Below are 4,943 nucleotides of genomic sequence, written 5' to 3'. Positions count from 1 at the left end.
AGCCTTACGAGCACTGAGGCTAATAGAAGAGGCTCTGCAGGACATGCAGATTACGCAGATAGATTATTCTCTGCCCTTGTCATTTATAGTTCTACCTTCTAAAATTACTCCCACAGGAGTGTTCTGGCAAACGGGTCCCATTTTTGGGTCCACTTGCCGGCTTCTAACCCCCGGGTATTGACTCCCTTTTATGAGCTAGTTATTAACTTAATTTCGAAGGCTAAATATTTGGGTGATACATTGTTTGGAAAAACCTTTGACATACTTATTCAACCTTACACTCAAGATATGATACACAAGTTACAACAAAAACATGACCTTTGGTGTCTTTTCCTGTGCAGCTTCAAGGGTCAGATTGATAATCACTTCCCTAAACATAGACTTTTGGAGGGCTTTAAAAGGTGTCCCATTATCTTCCCAAAGATTATGAAAAAAAAACCTATTCCAAAGGCCCAAACTATATATACAGATGGGGCCAAAAATGGATTTGCCGTCGTTTTTGATGGATCTCAAATTCTCCGACAACCTGTGTCAGGTCAGTCGGCCCAAAAGGCGAAAGTTGAAGCTTTAATCATAGCTCTCAAAGTCTATAGTTCTATTCCTCTTAATGTATATACTGACAGCTTGTATGTAGCCAATCTGGCTCTAGTCATAGAAACAGCATCATATATTGGAAAGCAATCCACCATCACAGAACAACTACAGGTAGTACAGCTTCTCATTTGGGCTAGACGAGATCCTCTATACATCGGCCACATCCAAAGCCATTCAGGGCTCCCTGGACCTTTGTCAGAGGGCAACGCAAAAGCAAACGCTGCTACTCATGCTGTCGGCCTTTCCTGTGTGACGACCAAATATGATAAGGCCTTACAATTCCATAACAAATTTCATTTAAATGCACAGTCTTTACGCTTCCACACAGGATGTTCACGAGACCAGGCTTTACAAATTGTCTCATTATGTCCAACCTGTGCACCATTTATTCATTCTCCTTCCCTTGGGGTTAATCCAAGAGGACTACAACCTAATGATGTCTGGCAAACTAATGTTACACACTTCCCTAGCTTTGGTAAGCTCTCCTTTATACATGTTTCCACTGACACATATTCTGGCTTCATTTTTGCCACCTTACATACTGGAGAGAAGGCTAAGGATATAATCAGTCATCTTCTAAAAGCCTTTTCCTCCATGGGCACCCCACGATGCCTCAAAACCGATAATGGTCCCGCATATGTAAGCCAGGCGGTTCAACGGTTTTGCACCCAATGGGAAATTAATCATAAGACTGGAATCCCTTATAATCCACAGGGACAAGCTATCGTGGAACGAGCCCATCAACATTTAAAAACTTATTTACAAAAAACAAAAGAGGGGGAGATATACCGGAATTGTCAGGGACCACAAGCACTTCTAAGCATAACCCTATTTACTTTAAATTTTTTACTCACTGACACTGGAGGGCGCATGGCTGCACAACGCCACTTTTCCCCTCCCACTGTACAAGATGCTCACATAAGGTGGAAAGATTTATCCACCGGAAAGTGGCAACCCCCGGCTCCACTCTTAGCTAGAGTGAGGGGAGCTGTATGTGTTTTTCCCCCAGGAACTGAGAAGCCCATTTGGATCCCGGAGCGCTGCACCAGACCGGTGAATGAAAATTCAAGACAAAATGAAGTTCCCAAGATGGCTGATCCTGCCGCTGTTGTTCTCACCCCTTCAAGTGAGTGCCGAGACACACCTCATGAGCTGGACCCCGCTTGTGGCATTCCTTCTGGATAGGTTTGCTGAAGGAGGGCTTGACCCCCCACCTGGGAATATTCATAAATATCTTTTTGGAGCCCCTTGTGAGTGTAAGGGAGGGCCCCGGCACTCGGCCCCCTCTGGTTATATCCAGAGCATTGATTGTGGGACTAAAGTAGCCTATATGGCGGCTGAACTCAATGAAAACATCGGAGGATTTAAGAAACCAAAATGGGTATGTGTTAATAAGCCCGGACTTGTTGTCCCTAATCCGACCGAGACTCTTGGAAGCTGTCCCGCCACTTGTCGTTACACCCCGGCAATTCTCATCTCTTGTTATACATCAGCCTCAATTTGTGTTAATAATCAAGAAAAACAGTATTTTGAGGCCATCCTAACTAACACCCGTGGAGAATGGGGGACCACTTATAATTATATTCCTTTTCTTGGTGACCGGGGAGGGGAAGGCATCACGACTCGGTTAACGGAGGCGGGATGTGAGGGCGTTGTGGGTAAACCTTCCTGCTGGCCCATGCAGGCCCCCATCGGAGTCTCTGATGGAGGGGGACCCACCGATGCTATCAAACACCTTCAGGTGATTAAGCTTTTAAAGCCAGAGATCCCTAAGCCTACATACCACCCCTTGATATTGCCCAAATCCCAGTTTCCTGATTTAGATGCCAATACATTAGATATCCTAGAAACTACCTTTTCTTTACTTAACAGTTCCAACCCTACCCTTGCTGGTGATTGCTGGCTCTGCATGACGGCAGGTGCAGTCATGCCATTGGCGGTTCCCATCAATTATACCATTGATGATGACAACACATGTCAATCTGGGCTACCCTTTAAGGTGCAGCCTCTAGGTGGTTTTATGTCATGCCTTCTGGGCATGATGCAAAATAATACCTATGATGTTGATGTTGGAGTCTCTTCCTTTGGAAACTGCTCATTAGTAAAGAATTACTCCTCACCTACTCCGCCCATTTGTCCCCCTAATGGTACAGTTTTTATGTGTGGTGGAAATTTAGCTTTTCCCAGGCTCCCAGCAAATTGGACTGGTGGTTGCGTTCTCGCATTACTGCTTCCTGATATCACGATTGTCTCAGGAGATGAACCCCTACCCATTCCTAGCCTAGACATCTTAGTTAGAAGACACAAGAGAGCTGTGCAGGCCTTACCACTCCTTGTTGGCCTTGGAATAACCGCTGCTGTGGGTACAGGCACGGCGGGATTGGGTACGGCTATACATTCTTACCGCCGCCTATCTCAACAGCTTATAGATGATGTGCAAACCCTGTCGGGAACCATTAAAGACCTACAAGATCAGATAGACTCCCTAGCAGAAGTAGTTCTTCAGAACAGGCGGGGTTTAGACTTGCTTACTGCCAATCAAGGGGAAATTTGTTTAGCCCTTGGGGAGAGGTGCTGTTTTTATGCTAACAAGTCTGGCATAGTTCGTACAAAAATTAAACAACTCCAAGAAGACCTAGAAAAAAGGAGGAGGGAATTATTTGAGAACCCTCTCTGGACTGGACTTAATGGATTTTTGCCTTATCTTCTTCCCTTATTGGGACCATTGTTAGGCCTCCTTCTAGTAGTGGCAATAAGACCCTGCATTGTAAATAAGATAGTACAATTCATTAAGGATCAAATTAATATCTTAGCCTCTAAGCCGATACAGGTTCACTATCAACGCTTGAAGATGGATGATCGCCCCTCTGAGATATAGTTCAGACCGATCCAAAGATGAGTGTCCTCCTTAAAAGAAGAACTCCTGCCATATCTTTTCTCTATGCATACCTCTCCCTCTTGCCTTCCTGTACTAGGATCTTTGCTGTCTAATCTCTCGGTCCAATCACATCTGCCATTCGGTGGTGACAGTCGTGGGTCCCGTAGGTGGAGACGGTTAAGCGTTTACCGCAATAATGTCTTGATAGGTCATAACACCTTGAGCTGATCTTGTAGTACCCAGTGACGGGCAACTTTCACGCTTGCTGTGCGACCTAAGCCAGGGAATCGGGGCCTTCCCAGAGACGGGTAAGCATCGCAAGGGCTGTGAACGACCTAAGACAGGGGCTACTTGATTCCCACTGGCATGCAAAAAACAAAAGAGGGGGACTTGTTGGCAACAGGTCCACCCTGGCCCCTGGAGCCCTACCTCCACTAGTTTGTTCTGCATGCCAGTGTGGCCAGCTCACAAGGCCATGGCGAACTTGCGGTTTTTCTGTTCCTGCTTGTCCGTCTGAGACATATGTATCCCACGGGAATGCCTTGACCTTTTCTGGTCTGATGGACTTATTGTTAAGGGAGGTTTCGGTACCTGACAATAATAGATGTTGAAACTAAATTTCTCCCTCCTCCCTCCTGCTTTTGGGTAGTTTTCCACTTCTGCTGCTTGGGGTATAAATAAAGGTGTGTTAGCAATAAAGAGTATTGACTCCTGGATGAAGAACCTTGGTGTCCTGTGTGTCTTTTAACCTCGCCGTCCCTCGCCGGACTCGGCTCCCTTGGCCGGACGCGGCAGCAGAACATCATGGCAGAATGGGAATCATCACCCCTGGATCAGGACATCCAGGAAACAGAGAAAGAGGGAAAGGGGCCATGTACAAGCGACAGTCCACAGGGGCACACGCCAGGGACATTTTCTTCAACCGGGTCCCATTTCCTACAGTTTCCAATAATTCCCTCTAATGAGTAATCTACTGAGGAGGTCAGAGCTCTCATGATACCATCATTTCCCAGGAGCCCCACTTCTAAATATTGCTGCATTGGGGACCAAGCCTTCAATCCATGAGTCGTTGGAGGACACCTCATATCCCACCACTAACAGTGGGCATGCATCCTGTCTTATTCCTGGTCAGAAGAAAAGCTTTCAACTTTCACCAGCGAGTATGACATTGGCTGTGGGTAGACACAGTTCCAGTGGCTTTGGGGTACACAAATAAAGTCTGGATATTAAAAAATGGTTGTCCTTAAGTTTAAAGGGAAATAAAACCTTCCTATCTTTTCTACACTTTTGCAATGAATTTTATTCAATAATTTATTTTTAATTTACTTAAAAGATGTACTTAGGTGATAGCAATAAAACCTCCTGCTATGTTTTTAGGTGAGAATATATTAAAGACCCTTTCTATATCCCAGATGATGGTAAACTTGTTGTAAATATCCCCTCTGGATTTGTTGGGAATCTATTTACTTAC

Source organism: Marmota monax, unplaced genomic scaffold (assembly GCF_021218885.2).
Source record: "Marmota monax isolate L192 unplaced genomic scaffold, Marmota_monax_Labrador192_F-V1.1 WCK01_AAM20220418_F8-fsc00038, whole genome shotgun sequence".
Classification (NCBI taxonomy): Eukaryota; Metazoa; Chordata; class Mammalia; order Rodentia; family Sciuridae; genus Marmota; species Marmota monax.
Note: the sequence above shows the minus strand (reverse complement) of the source record.